Source organism: Ambystoma mexicanum, chromosome 2p (assembly GCF_040938575.1).
Source record: "Ambystoma mexicanum isolate Mex_15411 chromosome 2p, UKY_AmexF1_1, whole genome shotgun sequence".
Lineage (NCBI taxonomy): Eukaryota > Metazoa > Chordata > Amphibia > Caudata > Ambystomatidae > Ambystoma > Ambystoma mexicanum.
In genome coordinates, this window is record NC_090923.1 from 1,494,933,431 (window position 1) to 1,494,951,109 (window position 17,679).

Genomic DNA, 17,679 nt, shown 5'->3' on the forward strand with positions numbered 1-17,679 from the left:
GTTCGCAAATGGGTCCAAGGGTCCTGGACATGGTTCTGGGGCTTCCTCTCATCCACGGTTTCCAAAAGATCTGCTCAGTGTGTATGAGGAACGAAATGACATTATGGACTGGTTAAATGCGTTTGAGTATGCATGCGAGGTTCAAGAGGTTGATAATGCGGATAAGATTGCATGGTTACTCAGCAGACTGCCCCATTCTGGTTGCAGTGCCATTATGGAAATGTCGAAAGCTGAGCGCGCTGATTTTGCAATGTTGAAGCAGACTCTCATTTTAAAGTTTGGGAAGACTCCGACCCAATATTTGAAAAGGTTTAGAGAGTATAAGAAAAAGGAAGGTGGTACTTGGGTGTCGTATGTAGCTGAGTCCCTGAAAAACTTGACTGGCTGGGTTGAAGGTTATAAGGTTTCTACCTTCGAAGGCATGATCAATCTGGTCATGCTGGAACATATTTTTGCTTCTTCTTCCCCGGAGCTTAAGCAGCATTTGGCCGATTCGAAGGAGATAGATCCTAAGAAGCTGGCCATTGCAGCAGACTTATGGGTGTCACATCGAGTGTCCCATAAGGACAAAACTCATCCTGGTAAGCAGGAGGAAGGGAAAAAGTCCAAAGATGTGGAGGGTGGGGAATCTGCTAAATCTTCTTCCCATAAGGGCCACAAAAAGAAAAATAAGGGTAAGCCATCCGAGAACTCACAGGGTAGTGGAGGTTCGCCTCCGAAACAGAACTCTGGTTATAATAAGCCTCCCTACGTAAACAGACCCAATGGGGCTTGTTTTTCTTGTGGAGCAACTGACCATGTGAAGGGGGATCCCCGTTGTAAGGTTAGACCTTTGGGGGTCCACTCCGCTAATCTGGCCTTCTCCTCCTACGAGGAAGAAGAGATTACAGGAGCATCCTTCTCCTCAGACTCATTTCCCAGCGGAATAGAGGCTGAGGTAGTTTTAGTGTCCCTGGGTTCCTGGGAGCCTAAAGTCGCAGAGGCGTATGCTAGGATTCCGGATAATACCAAGCACTACTTTAAAGACAGTGTGCTGATCAATGGAGTGGATACTCCAGCTCTTAGGGATAGTGGGTGCAGTCGAACTGTAGTGGATTCTACCTTGGTAGACTCAGAGGAAGTTGCCAGAGCTACTCTGATGCCCACTAAGTTGGCTGACGGCCCCCTCCGTATGTTTCCCGTGATCCCTGTTAATCTAACTTTAAATGGTACAGCAGTTAGGATTCCAGTGAGCATTCAGAGAAACGTCCCGGGAAAGGTCTTGTTGGGCAATGATCTCAGAGCTCTAGGGCTCGTAGGAGACACTGCCGAAAGACCCTACACACGGTCTCAAGCACGGGCAGCATTGGCCAAGTCCAATACGCCGCCCCAGCCGAAGGGGAAACCCAAGGCGAAAGGAGTCAACAAGTCCCGACGGGGGAAAGAGAATATTCCCCCGAGCTCGCCTACCACTGCGGTGGAGGGAGTTGGTCAATCGCCCGAGCCTGACGAGGAGGTGGCGATGCCTGAAGTGTTCGACCCCAACGACCATCCTGAACTAAAAGACTTGTTAGTTGAAGGAGGTCCTGATAGGGACGACTTCAGTAAGGGCCAACGTGAGTGCCCATCTCTGGAAGGCCTAAGGAGACAGGCCTGCTCCCAGCTTGAGGGTGAACCTCCTGGGAAGCATCGGATTTATTGGGAAGGTGGACTCCTGTACAGTGAGCCCACAGAGTCTACAGAAGGAGACCATAGGAGGTTGGTGGTTCCCCTTTCTGTTAGACCCTTCCTCCTGCAGTTGGCGCATGAAGTTCCCCTTGCTGGTCACCTTGGAATGAAGAGGACCAAGCAAAGGTTATCTATGCACTTCTACTGGCCCAAGATGGGGGTGCAAGTAGAAAGTCACTGCAGGAGTTGTGCCTCCTGCCAGTTGTCTGGTAAGGTTGGCGCGACAATCCAAGCTCCGTTGGTACCGCTCCCAGTTGTGGGGGTACCATTTGAAAGGGTAGGGATCGACATGGTTGGTCCCCTTGACCCGCAAACATCCTCAGGCAATAGGTTTATCCTGGTGCTGGTCGACCATGCAACCAGGTATCCTGAGGCCGTCCCATTTACAACTGTAACTGCCAAGCCAGTTGCAGAAGCTTTACTCGGCATGTTTACTAGGGTTGGCTTCCCTAAAGAAGTTGTGTCAGATCGTGGCAGCAACTTTATGTCGAAGTATATGCAGGCTATGTGGAAAGAATGTGGGGTCACCTACAAGTTCTCTTCTGCATACCACCCCCAGACCAATGGTCTGGTGGAGCGTTTCAACAGAACGCTAAAGAGCATGATTGGGGCTCTGGAGGAGCCCCAGAGGAGGAAATGGGACCTTCTTTTACCATGCTTGTTGTTTGCCTACAGAGAGGTACCACAGGAGGGTGTTGGCTTCAGCCCCTTCGAACTTCTGTTCGGTCATCCCGTACGGGGACCCTTAGCCATCGTCAAAGAGGGATGGGAGATGCCCACTCCCCCTGTTACTACCAATGTAGTTGACTATGTGCTAGGGCTCAGAAAACGGATGGTACTCCTGATGGGCTTGGCTAGTGAAAAGTTGAAGGCCGGACAAGCGCTGGTGAAACATTGGTATGACCAGAAAGCTTCCTTAATTCACTTTACCCCTGGTCAGCAAGTCCTGATCATGAACCCTATAAGGCCTCGCGCTTTACAGGACAAATGGTCAGGCCCTTACACAGTGGTGGAGCCCCTGGGTGAGGTGAACTATTTAGTGGACCTTGGAAGGCCTGGACAGGCTCCAAAAGTGTTCCACGTAAATAGGCTGAAGGCTTTCGTCCCAAGAGTCGAAATCGCAGCACTGCTACTGGCGTCAGACGTTGAGGAAGAGGAGTCAGAACCTCTTCCCGACCTGTTCCAAAGCGGTCCTTCAGATAGCTCCGTTGAGGGTGTCCGAGTGGCCCCTCACCTGACTTCTGATCAGCAGGCTGAGGTGAAAAGTTTGCTTAGGCAGTTTTCCCCCCTGTTTTCACAGTCGCCTGGTTTGACACCTTGGTGCAAACATAACATTGACACAGGAGACAGTGTACCTACCAAAAGTAGGGGATACAGGATGTCGGATAAAGTACGGTCTTATATTAAGACCGAGGTCAACAAGATGTTAGACCTTGGGGTGATTGAACCCTCTAGTAGTCCTTGGTCCAGTCCTGTGGTTCTGGTTCCAAAAGCAGGCACTTCTGAATTGAGGTTCTGCGTGGATTACAGGGCTCTGAATGCTGTCACCAAGACAGACGCTCACCCCTTGCCTCGAACTGACGAGCTGGTGGATACCTTGGGTGCCTCCAAGTACCTCAGCACGTTTGACCTGACTGCGGGCTATTGGCAAATAGCTTTAGCAGAACATGCCAAGGAGAAGACAGCATTTTCAACTCCCGACGGGCTTTACCAATTCCGGGTAATGCCGTTCGGATTGAAGAATGCACCTGCCACTTTCCAGAGGCTTGTGAATCATGTGTTGAATGGGTTGGACGAATTCTGTCTTGCATATCTGGACGATATAGCAGTTTTCAGTGCCACCTGGGAAGACCATGTGAAACACCTCGGGATTGTGCTCCAGGCTCTTCAGAAAGCCCACTTGACCATAAAGGCGAGTAAATGCCAGATTGGACAAGGCTCAGTGGTTTACCTTGGGCATGAAGTAGGTGGAGGAAGGATACAGCCTCTCCCCAGTAAAGTACAAGCAGTACAAGACTGGCCTACCCCCACTACACAAACCCAAGTGAGAGCCTTCTTAGGACTCACGGGTTATTACCGCAATTTTATGGCAGACTATGGCACCATAGCTGCTCCTCTGACTGCCCTCACAACTCCGAAGAAACCCAAGAAGGTAACTTGGACTGACGAGTGTGAGAAGGCCTTCAATGGCTTGAAAGACTCCTTTTGCCAGGCCCCTGTGCTCAGGGCCCCTGATTATCAAAGACCTTTTATCGTGCAGACGGATGCCTCTGACACTGGGATAGGAGCTGTACTATCACAAGTAGATGAGAAGGGTAAGGAACACCCTATCGGTTTTATTAGTCGCCAGCTTAAGGACAGAGAGCTCAGATGGTCCACGGTAGAGAAAGAATGTTTCTCTGTTGTGTGGGCCCTAAGGAAGCTGCGACCCTACCTCTATGGGACCCACTTCACTGTGCAGACTGACCATAAGCCGTTAAAGTGGCTAATGAACATGAAGGGGGAGAATCCAAAGTTGCTTAGGTGGTCCATAAGTCTACAAGGCTTCGACTTCACTATTGAGCATAGGCCAGGTGTCCAACATAGCAATGCTGATGGGTTGTCCAGAATGTTTTACCGACCTGAACAAGAGACTCATCCAGGGGTGGATTAGTTCCCCCTGTCCATAGTCTGGGAGGGGCGAGTGTTAGGAAAGATTTCGTTATTGTAGGGAACTTTCCTTCCATGTGGCAACCCCTAAACTTTTTGCTATTGTTTTCAACCTGTTTTCTTGACTTTGCCAGAGAAGTGCAGCCTTCTGCTGTACTCCTCTGGGCTTTCGCTCCTTTCTTACGGGGAAACTGACATGCCCTTAAGACAGTCAGTACCGGGGAACGCTGTTTCCCGTAGTTTCTTTTATCGTGTCGCCATTTTAGTGCAACACGACACAAGAGGGCACTGTAAGCTAAGTTACAGCTCTCTTGGGTCTCTAGCCTTCTACAGACCCTAGACACTCTTATAGGATGGTTTTTGGATCGGTGCAAGTCATTCAGGGACTGGGCTGGTGGCAGCGATCATTTGGTTTATTTTGAGCTCCTTTTGCCGTTCTGAGCACCTTTTTGCCGCGAACACAAAAGGGTGGCCCGGCTACCCAAAATGGCCGGACCACGAGGCTCCTTTGTCTCGTCCACTGTCCGTCTTGCTCCCTTTACCTTCCCCCGGGTCAGGCGACCCGGGGCCTTCCTTATTTGGGCATGTAGTTTCCCGCGAAACACGGTTGCTTTCGCGGGCTTCTACATGTCGCTTGAGTGCCCCCAGGATGTGGGCTGGGCTGTCTGGTCCCAATACACATCCTGGGTGCCAGAGAGTCTAGGGTGGTGTGAATGCCTGGGACCACTGTGGTCCGTGATTGGTCCACGTATGGTATGTGTGTTGATGAGCGGATCTCCCATTGGCTCCCCTCCGTTTTGGCGCGAAGGGAACCGTGGATAAGAGGGAGCTGGAAACACCACTACCATGTCGATCTCCTGAGTTCTTACGAACCCAGGGATACAGGAGCCAAGTATCCTGCGAACACGAGGCTGGACCGAGGAATCGCTGGTGACCCCCTGAAGAACTTCTGCTCCTCATTGCTGTCGTCCGGTGAAGCCCTTTCCACCTAAGATCGAACAAGAAGGCCTGTACTGGCGCTTCGACCTATTGGAATAGCAGGACCAGCTATTCCCGGCACCTTCATCAACTCCTGCCGTAAGCCTTCGGAAGTGTCTCTGGGCCATCCAGTTGACTGACCAGCTTACTAAGGAGTCCTGCTCTGTAATCGCCGACAGGTTGGGTGGTATTCTGAGTCCGGGGCACGCTCACACGCTTCGTTTGCTTAGCAACCCTAAGCTAGAGGTGAACGGTGCTCGTTTGGCTTGAATACACCCGGCCGTTCCGTTGCCCTGCTGTGGCGACAAAACTGTGCTTGTTTCTTCGATCGGGACGTCTTTTTACTCTGCACGACGACGAGACGTTCCCTGCTCTTCAGAACCTGCCAGAAGCTGCATCTATCGAGGAGAAGCTCGGGCCTGCTTGCTTCGGGGACCGGTGAGTAGATTAGCTAGGATCTGGTCGCCCTCCTGCAGTGCCCTTTGCTTTTCCCCGCTGTGAATACAGCACCCCTTGTCCGTACTCGCGCCCTGCTTCTGCCTCACAGTGGAGGCTGCGCTAGAGTCGCGGACCGTGTTCTCCTTCATTAGGGCACCCTACAGAGCTGTCCAACGTCCTCCGAAGAGCTTCACCTTCTGCCCATTGGCACCGGCGTGTGCAGGTACTTTTGAGCGCTAGGCTCCACTCTTCGTAGGGATTGGACTACCATCTAGTTAGGGGCCTCAGAAGGCGGACATATCACACGCATTGGTTCGCACTGCCTGTTTTCCTTCCCCTGCAGGTGGATAACATATTTCGTGCTGCTAATGCTGTGAAACTGAGTATTCTGTATATATATTGGGTGGATAGTGTATGTGTTGGTTTAATATCGTTGTATATCGCTGCTTTTACTGTGGTTATTAGTTTCAAGGCCTTATAATAAATGTGTATCTATTTTTGATATAAACAACTGTTTGGAGTAGTTTGTACGCGCTCTTGCTTTGTGTGCTCATTGCGGGCTTTCAGTCACCCTCACCCCTCTTGAGACCTAGTCTTGACCGCCGCGATCGCTACCTTGATTGGTCTGGCTTGTCCAGAGGTTACCCTGTTCCAAGTAATTAGGTTGGCCTTCTGAACCTCTGCGCCACCAGGACAGAGTTCAGAAATCCGTCTTAACAGATGTGATATCTCAATGCTTATACCAAACCTGAGACCCTTCCTATAGCATGAGATGTGATATCCAAATCCTTCCCATTCCAATCCTGAGACCCTTCCTATAGCATGAGATGTGATATCTCAATGCCTCTAATACCAAACCTGAGATCCTTCCTTGAACATGAAATGTGATATCCCACTCCTTCCCTTTCCAAACCTGAGAGTCTACCTATAGCATGAGATGTGATATCCAAGTCCTTCCCATTCCAATCCTTAGACACTTCCTACAGCATGAGATGTGATATCTCAATGATTCTATTACCAAACCTGAGACCCGTCCTATAACATGAGATGGGATATCCAACTCCTTCCCATTTCAATCCTGAGAAACTTCCGATGGCAGAGATGTGATATCTCAATGCTTAGACCAAACCTGAGACCCTTCCTATAACATGAGATGTGATATCCAACTCCTTCCCGTTCCAAACCTGAGACCCTTTCTATAGCAAGAATCTAATATCCAACTCCTTCCCATTCCAATCCTGAGACCATTCCTATAGCATGAGATGTGATATCTCAATGCTTCTAATACCAAACCTGAGATCCTTCCTATGACATGAGATGTGATATCCAATTCCTTCCCATTCCAAACCTGAGACCCTTCCTATAGCATGAGATGTGATATCTCAATGCTTCTAATACCAAACCTGAGATCCTTCCTATAACATGAGATGTGATATCCAACTCCTTCCCATTCCAATCCTGAGACATTTCTGATAGCATGAGATGTGATATCTCAATGCCTCTAATACCAAACCTGAGATCCTACCTCTAACATGAAATGTGATATCCAACTCCTTCCCCTTGCAAACCTGAGAGCCTTCCTATAGCATGAGATGTGATATCGAAGTATTTCCCATTCCAATCCTGAGACCCTTCCTATAACATGAGATGTGATATCCAACTCCTTCCCATTCCAACCTGAGACCCTTCCTATAGCATGAGATGGGATATCCAACTACTTCCAAATCCAATCCTGATACCCTTCCGATAGCATGAGATGTGATATCGCAATCCCTCTAATACCAAACCTGAGATCCTTCCTATAACATGAGATGTGATATCAAAATCCTTCCCCTTCCAAACCTGAGACCCTCCCTTTAGCATGAGATGTGATATCCAACTCCTTCCCATTCCAATCCTGAGACCCTTCTGATAGCATGAGATGTGATATTCAATGCCTCTAATACCAAACCTGAGATCCTACCTCTAACATGAAATGTGATATCCAACTCCTTCCCTTTCCAAACGTGAGAGCCTCCCTATAGCATGAGATGGGATATTCAAGTCCTTCCCATTCCAATCCTGAGACCCTTCCTATAGCATGAGATGTGATATCTCAATGCTTCCAATACCAAACCTGAGACCCTTCCTATAACATAAGATGGGATATCCAACTCCTTCCCATTCCAATCCTGAGACCCTTCCTATAGCATGAGATGTGATATCCAACTCCTTCCCATTCCAATCCTGAGACCCTTCCTATAGCATGAGATGTGATATCCAAATCCTTCCCATTCCAATCGTGAGACCCTTCCTATAGCATGAGATGTGATATCCAAAACCTTCCCTTTCCAAAACTGAGAGCCTACCTATAGCATGAGATGTGATATCCAACTCCTTCCCATTCCAATCCTGAGACCCTTCCTATAGCATGAGATGTGATATCTCAATGCTTATACCAAACCTGAGACCCTTCCTATAGCATGAGATGTGATATCCAAATCCTTCCCATTCCAATCCTGAGACCCTTCCTATAGCATGAGATGTGATATCCAAATCCTTCCCCTTCCAAACCTGAGACCCTCCCTTTAGCATGAGATGTGATATCCAACTCCTTCCCATTCCAATCCTGAGACCCTTCTGATAGCATGAGATGTTATATCTCAATGCCTCTAATACCAAACCTGAGATCCTACCTCTAACATGAAATGTGATATCCAACTCCTTCCCCTTCTAAACCTGGGAGCCTTCCTATAACATGAGATGTGATATCGAAGTGCTTCCCATTCCAATCCTGAGACCCTTCCTATAACATGAGATGTGATATCCAACTCCTTCCCATTCCAATCCTGAGACCCTTCCTATAGCATGAGATGTGATGTCTCAATGCTTCTAATACCAAATCTGAGATCCTTCCTATAACATGAGATGTGATATCCAACTCCTTCCCATTGCAATCTTGAGACCGTTTCTATAGCATGAGATGTGATATCTCAATGCTTATACCAAACCTGAGACCCTTCCTATAGCATGAGATGTGATATCCAAATCCTTCCCATTCCAATCGTGAGACCCTTCCTATAGCATGAGATGTGATATCTCAATGCCTCTAATACCAAACCTGAGATCCTACCTCTATAATGAAATTTGATATGCAACTCCTTCCCCTTCCAAACCTGATAGCCTTCCTATAGCATGAGATGTGATATCCAAGTCCTTCCCATTCCAATCCTGATACCCTTCCTATAACATGAGATGTGATATCCAACTCCTTCCCATTCCAACCTGAGACCCTTCCTATAGCATGAGATGGGATATCCAACTCCTTCCAAATCCAATCCTGATACCCTTCCGATAGCATGAGATGTGATATCCCAATGCTTCTACAAAACCTGAGACCCATACCATGGCATGAGATGTGATATCAAACTCCTTCCCATTCCAATCCTGACACCCTTCCTATAGCTTGAGATGTGATATCCAACTCCTTCCCATTCCAATTCTGAGACCCGTCCTATACCATGGGACTTGATATATCAATGCTTCTCATACCAAACCTGAGACCGGTCCTATAACATGAGATGTGATATCCAAATCCTTCCCCTTCCAAACCTTAGACCCTTCCTTTATCATGAGATGTGATATCCAAGTCGTTCCCATTCCAATCCTGAGACCCTTCCTATAGCATGAGATGTGATATCTCAATGCTTCTAATACCAAACCTGAGACCCTTGCTATAACATGAGATGTGATATTCAAGTCCTTCCCATTCCAATCCTGAGACCCTTCCTATAGCATGAGATGTGATATCTCAATGCTTCTAATATCAAACCTGAGACCCTTCCTATAATGAGAAGGGATATCCAACTCCTTCCCATTCCAATCCTGAGACCCTTCCGATAGCAGAGATGTGATATCTCAATGCTTATACCAAACCTGAGACCCTTCCTATGGCATGAGATGTCAAATACAACTCCTTCCGATTCCAATCCTGAGACCCTTCCTATAGCATGAGATGTGATATCTCAATGCTTCTAATAATAAACCTGAGATCCTTCCTATAACATGAGATGTGATATCCAACTCCTTCCCATTCCAAACCTGAGACCCTTCCGATTGCATGAGATGTGATATCAAACTCCTTCCCATTCCAATCCTGAGACCCTTCCTATACCATGAGATGTGATATCTCAATGCTTCTAATACCAAACCTGACACCCGTCCTAAAACATGAGATGTGATGTCCAAATCCTTCCCCTTCCAAACCTGAGATCTTTCCTTTAGCATGAGATGTGATATCCAACTCCTTCCCATTCCAATCCTGAGACCCTTCCTATACCATGAGATGTGATATCTCAATGCTTCTAATACCAAACCTGACACCCGTCCTAAAACATGAGATGTGATGTCCAAATCCTTCCCCTTCCAAACCTGAGATCTTTCCTTTAGCATGAGATGTGATATCCAACTCCTTCCCATTCCAATCCTGAGACCCTTCCTATAGCATGATATGTGATATCACAATTTTTCTAATACCAAACCTGAGATCCTTCCTATAACATGAGATGTGTATCCAACTCCTTCCCATTCCAAACCTGAGACCCTTCCTATAGCCTGCGATGTGATATCTTAATGCTTCTAAAACCAAACCTGAGAACCATCCAATAACATATGTGAAATCCAAATCCTTCCCTTTCCAAACCTGAGACCCTTCCGATAGCATTAGATTTGATATCTCAATGCTTCTAAAACCAAACATGAGAACCATCCTATAACATGAGATGTGAAATCCAAATCCTTCCCTTTCCAAACCTGAGACCCTCCCTATAGCATGAGATGTGATATCTAAGTCCTTCCCATTCCTATCCTGAGACCCTTCCGATAGCAGAGATGTGATATCTCAATGCTTGGACCAAACCTGAGACCCTTCCTATGGCATGAGATGTGATATCCAACTCCTTCCCATTCCAATCTTGAGACCCTTCCTATAGCATGAGATGTGATATCTCAATGCTTCTATCAAACCTGAGTCCCTTCCTTTAGCATGAGATGTGATATCCAACTCCTTCCCATTCCAATCCTGAGACCCTTCCTATAGCATGAGATGTGATATTTCAAAGCTTCTAATACCAAACCTGGGACCCGTCCCGTAGTTTCTTTTATCGTGTCGCAGCTTTAGTGCAACACGACACAAGAGGGCACTGTAAGCTAAGTTAGAGCTCTCTTGGGTCTCTAGCCTTCTACAGGCCCTAGATACTCTTTTAGGATGGTATTTGATCGGTGCAAGTCATTCAGGGACTGGAATGGTGGCAGCGATCGTTTTGTTTATTTTGAGCTCCTTTTGGCGTTCTGAGCACGTTTTTGCACTGAACCCAAAATGGTGGCCTGGCTCCCAAAATGGCCAGGCCGCGAGGCTCCTTTGTCCTGTCCACTGTCCGTCTTGCTCCCTTCACCTTCCCCAGGTCCGGCGACCCGGGGCCTTCCTTATTTGGGCATGTACTTTCCCGCGAAACGTGGTTGCTTTCGCGGGCTTCTACATGTCGTTTGTGTGCCTCCAGGGTGTGGGCTGGGATGTCTGGTCCCAATACACATCCTGGGTGCCAGAGAGTCTAGGGTGGTGTGAATGCCTGGGACCACCGTGGTCCGTGATTGGTCCACGTATGGTATGTGTTTTGATGAGCGGATCTCCCATTGGCTCCCCTCCGTTTTGGCGCGAAGGGAACCGTGGATAAGAGGGGGCTGGAAACACCACTACCATGTCGATCTCCTGAGTTCTCACGAACGAAGGAATACAGGAGCCAAGTATCCTGCAACTACGAGGCTGGACCGAGGAATCGCTGGTGACCCGCTGAAGGAATCCTCCTTTGCACTGCTGTCGTCCGGAGAGCCCCTGTCCTCCTTTGATCGAACCAGAAGGCCTGTACTGGTGCTTCGACCTTTGGAATAGCAGGAACAGCTATTCCCGGCATCTTCAACCATCTCCTGCCAAGTAAGCCTTCGGAAGCGTCTCTGGGCCATCCAGTTGACTGACCAGCTTACCAAGGAGTTTGGCTCTGCAACCGCCGCCAGGTTGTGTTGTATTGCGAGTCCTTGTCCCTCTCCCACGCTTCGTACGCTTGGCGTCCCCAGGTCTGAAGGGAGGAGGGTTCATTTGGCTCGAATACGCACGGCCGCTCCGTTGTCCTGTGCGGCAACAAAACTGTGCCGGTTTCGTCGATTGGGACGTCTTTTTGCTCTACACGACTACAAAGCGTTCCCTGCTCTTCTGAACCTGCCAGCTGCTGAAACTATCGTGGAGAAGCCTGGGTCTGCTTGCTTCGGGGACCGGTGAGTAGTATATCTAGGATCTGGTCGCCCTCCTGCAGTATCCCATTGCTTTTCCCTGCTGTGTAAAAACAGCACCCTTTTGCCGCGCTCGCGCTCTGCTTCTGCCCGCTGTGGAGGCTGCGCTTGAGCTGCGGAACCTGTTCTTCTTCTGCTGTGCACTAACGTGAACCGCCTGACTTCCTCCAAAGAGCTTCCCCTTGTGCCCGTCGGCACCGGCGTGGCAGGTACTTTGAGCACAAGGCTCCACTCTTCGCAGGGCTCGGACTTCCATCTAGTTAGGTGCCTATGAAGGCGAACTGAGTCGAAAGCATTATCGCACTGCCTGTTTTCCTTCCCTGGCAGGTGGACTACATATTTCGTGCTTTAAACGCTTGCGACTGTGTATTTGTATATATATTGTGTTGATATGGTATGTGTTGGTTTAATATTGTGATATTGTGATTTTCTCGCTACGGTCATTATTTTAAAGGCCTTAAAATAAATGTGTATCTATTTTTGATATAACAACTGTTTGGAGTAGTTTGTCAGCGCTCTTGCTTTGTGTGCTCACTGCGGGCTTTCAGTCACCCTCACCCCTCTTGAGACCTAGTCTTGACCGCCGCGATCGCTACCTTGATTGGTCTGGCTTGTCCAGAGGTTACCCTGTTCCAAGTAATTAGGTTGGCCTTCTGAACTTCTGCGCCACCAGGACAGAGTTCAGAAATCCGTCTTAACAAATTGGTGTACAGCGGTGGGATACGACTGAAGGTATCCAGTGTTGCGCTCGAACTAAGGCATTTCAGGTTATTCCAAACAGTACACGTAGTGAATTGTTATAGTATAACTTTAAAAAGGCCATAGTCCTATCAAACAGTATGGAAACAAGTACGTTGTTAACTTTAAATGCTTCCAAATCAGAAACGCTGAAAAAGATGTGTGCGGAGAGAGGTGTTTCCTCTCAAGGCACGAAATTGGAAATGATCCAAAGAATCGTGGCGTGGCAAGAAGCGCAGCTTGACGCTATTACTTCTGAGGACAGTGCGGAAGGTGGTGGGGCTGCTCTCACTGGCAGAACCGACGGTTCTGCCGCTGCACTGATCCATCACGACCACAAGGACAGGGAGGATGTAATGTCTAATGTTTCCTCTGCCAGTGCTGATGGGGAGGCTATGCTTGAATTCAAGAAGCAAGAGCTGCGGTTTAGGCAGCAGGAGCTTGAATTCAGCATAGCCAAACTAAAAATCGAACAGGCAGAAAAACAAAAAGACAGGGATCACCAGTTGGAACTGGCCAAGCTTCAGGTTGCAAATGGATCCAAGGGTCCTGGACATGGTTCTGGGGCTTCCTCTCATCCACGGTTTCCAAAAGATCTGCTCAGTGTGTATGAAGAAAGGAATGACATTATGGACTGGCTGAATGCGTTTGAGTATGCATGCGAGGTTCAAAAAGTTGACAGTGCTGATAAGATTGCGTGGTTGCTCAGTAGACTGCCCCATTCTGGCTGTAGTGCCATTATGGAAATGTCGAAGGCTGAGCGGGCTGATTTCGCAATGTTAAAGCAGACTCTCATTTTAAAGTTTGGGAAGACTCCGGCCCAATATTTAAAGCGTTTTCGAGAGTATAAGAAAAAGGAAGGTGGTACTTGGGTATCTTATGTCGCTGAATCTTTGAAAAACTTAACTGGCTGGGTCGAAGGCTATAAGGTTTCTACCTTCGACGGCATGATAAATCTTGTCATGCTGGAACACATTTTTGCTTCTTCTTCCCCGGAGCTTAAGCAGCATTTGGCCGATTCGAAGGAGATAGATCCTAAGAAGCTGGCCATTGCAGCAGACTTATGGGTGTCACATCGAGTGTCCCATAAGGACAAAACTCATCCTGGTAAGCAGGAGGAGGGGAAAAAGTCCAAAGATATGGAGGGTGGGGAATCTGCTAAATCTTCTTCCCAAAAGGGCCACAAAAAGAAAAACAAGGGTAAGACACAAGAGAACTCACAGGGTAGTGGAGGTCAGCCTCCGAAACAGAACTCTGGTTACAATAAGCCTCCCTACGTAAACAGACCCACTGGGGCTTGTTTTTCTTGTGGAGCAACTGACCATGTGAAGGGGGATCCCCGGTGTAAGGTTAGACCTTTGGGGGTCCACTCCGCTAATCTGGCCTTCTCCTCCTACGAGGAAGAAGAGATTACAGGAGCATCCTTCTCCTCGGACTCATTTCCCAGCGGAATAGAGGCCGAGGTAGTTTTAGTGTCCCTGGGTTCCTGGGAGCCTAAAGTCGCAGAGGCGTATGCTAGGATTCCGGATAATACCAAGCACTACTTTAAAGACAGTGTGCTGATCAATGGAGTGGATACTCCAGCTCTTAGGGATAGTGGGTGCAGTCGAACTGTAGTGGATTCTACCTTGGTAGACTCAGAGGAAGTTGCCAGAGCTACTCTGATGCCCACTAAGTTGGCTGACGGCCCCCTCCGTATGTTTCCCGTGATCCCTGTTAATCTAACTTTAAATGGTACAGCAGTCAGGATTCCAGTGAGCATTCAGAGAAACGTCCCGGGAAAGGTCTTATTAGGTAATGATCTCAGAGCTTTAGGGCTCGTAGGAGACACTGCCGAACGACCCTACACACGGTCTCTAGCACGGGCAGCATTGGCCAAGTCCAATACGCCGCCCCAGCCGAAGGGGCAACCCAAGGCGAAAGGAGTCTACAAGTCAAGACGGGGGAAAGAGAATATTCCCCCGAGCTCGCCTACCACTGCGGTGGAGGAAGTTGGTCAATCGCCCGAGCCTGACGAGGAGGTGGCGATGCCTGAAGTATTCGACCCCAACGATCATCCTGAACTAAAAGACTTGTTAGTTGAAGGAGGTCCTGATAGGGACGAATTCAGTAAAGGCCAACGTGAGTGCCCATCTCTGGAAGGCCTAAGGAGACAGGCCTGCTCCCAGCTTGAGGGTGAACCTCCTGGGAAGCATAGGATTTATTGGGAAGGTGGACTCCTGTATAGTGAGCCCACAGAGTCTACAGAAGGAGACCATAGGAGGTTGGTGGTTCCCCTTGCTGTTAGACCCTTCCTCCTGCAGTTGGCGCATGAAGTTCCCCTTGCTGGTCACCTTGGTATGAAGAGGACCAAGCAAAGGTTATCCATGCACTTCTACTGGCCCAAGATGGGGGTGCAAGTAGAAAGTCACTGCAGGAGTTGCGCCTCCTGCCAGTTGTCTGGTAAGGTTGGCGCGACAATCCAAGCTCCGTTGGTACCGCTCCCAGTTGTGGGGGTACCATTTGAAAGGGTAGGGATCGACATCGTCAGTCCCCTTGACCCGCAAACATCCTCGGGCAATAGGTTTATCCTGGTGCTGGTCGACCATGCAACCAGGTATCCTGAGGCCATCCCATTGAAGACTGTAACTGCCAAGTCAGTTGCAAAAGCTTTACTCGGCATATTTACTAGGGTTGGCTTCCCTAAAGAAGTTGTGTCAGATCGTGGCAGCAACTTTATGTCGAAGTATATGCAGGCTATGTGGAAAGAATGTGGGGTCACCTACAAGTTCTCTTCTGCATACCACCCCCAGACCAATGGTCTGGTGGAACGTTTCAACAGAACGTTAAAGAGCATGATTGGGGCTCTGGAGGAGCCTCAGAGAAGAAAATGGGATCTTCTTTTACCATGCTTGCTGTTTGCCTACCGAGAGGTACCACAGGAGGGTGTTGGCTTCAGCCCCTTCGAACTTCTGTTCGGTCATCCCGTACGGGGACCCTTAGCCATTGTCAAGGAGGGATGGGAGATGCCCACTCCCCCTGTCACTACCAATGTAGTTGACTATGTGCTAGGGCTCAGAAAACGGATGGTACTTCTGATGGGCTTGGCTAGTGATAAATTGAAGGCAGGGCAAGCGCTGGTGAAACATTGGTACGACCAGAAAGCTTCCCTCATCAACTTTACACCTGGTCAGCAAGTCCTGATCATGAATCCAATAAGGCCTCGCGCTTTACAGGACAAATGGTCAGGCCCTTACACAGTGGTGGAGCCCCTGGGTGAGGTAAACTATTTAGTGGACCTTGGAAGGCCTGGACAGGCTCCAAAAGTGTTCCACGTAAATAGGCTGAAGGCTTTCGTCCCAAGAGTCGAAATCGCAGCACTGCTACTGGCGTCAGACGTTGAGGAAGAGGAGTCAGAACCTCTCCCCGACCTGTTCCAGAGCGGTCCTTCAGATAGCTCCGTTGAGGGTGTCCGAGTGGCCCCTCACCTGACTTCTGATCAGCAGGCTGAGGTGAAAAGTTTGCTTAGGCAGTTTTCCCCCTGTTTTCACAGTCCCCTGGTTTGACACCTTGGTGCAAACATAACATTGACACAGGAGACAGTGTACCTACCAAAAGTAGGGGATACAGGATGTCGGATAAAGTACGGTCTTATATTAAGACCGAGGTCAACAAAATGTTAGACCTTGGGGTGATTGAACCCTCTAGTAGTCCTTGGTCCAGTCCTGTGGTTCTGGTTCCAAAGGCAGGCACTTCTGAATTGAGGTTCTGCGTGGATTACAGGGCTCTGAATGCTGTCACCAAGACAGATGCCCACCCCTTGCCTCGAACAGATGAGCTGGTGGATACTTTGGGTGCCTCCAAGTACCTCAGCACGTTTGACCTCACTGCTGGCTATTGGCAAATAGCGTTAGCAGAACATGACAGGGAGAAGACAGCATTTTCTACACCAGACGGCCTTTACCAATTCCGGGTAATGCCGTTCGGGTTGAAGAATGCACCTGCCACTTTCCAGAGGCTTGTGAATCATGTGTTGAATGGGTTGGACGAATTCTGTCTTGCATATCTGGACGATATAGCAGTTTTCAGTGCCACCTGGGAAGACCATGTGAAACACCTCAGGATTGTGCTCCAGGCTCTTCAGAAAGCCCACTTGACCATAAAGGCTAGTAAGTGCCAGATTGGACAAGGCTCAGTGGTTTACCTTGGACATGAAGTAGGTGGAGGGAGGATACAGCCTGTACCCAGTAAAGTACAAGCAGTACAAGACTGGCCTACCCCCACTACGCAAACCCAAGTGAGAGCCTTTTTAGGACTCACGGGGTATTACCGCAATTTTGTGGCAGACTATGGTACCATAGCTGCTCCTCTGACTGCCCTCACAACTCCGAAGAAACCCAAGAAGGTAACTTGGACCGACGAGTGTGAGAAGGCCTTCAATGGCTTAAAAGACTCCTTGTGCCAGGCGCCTGTGCTAAGGGCCCCTGATTATTAAAGACCTTTTATCGTGCAGACGGATGCCTCTGACACTGGGATAGGAGCTGTACTATCACAAGTAGATGAGAAGGGTAAGGAACACCCTATCGGTTTTATTAGTCGCCAGCTTAAGGACAGAGAGCTCAGGTGGTCCACGGTAGAGAAAGAATGTTTCTCTGTTGTGTGGGCCCTAAGGAAGCTGAGGCCCTACCTCTATGGGACCCACTTCACTGTGCAGACTGACCATAAGCCGTTAAAGTGGCTAATGAACATGAAGGGGGAGAATCCAAAGTTGCTTAGGTGGTCCATAAGTCTTCAAGGCTTCGACTTCACTATTGAGCATAGGCCAGGTGTCCAACATAGCAATGCTGATGGGTTGTCCAGAATGTTTAA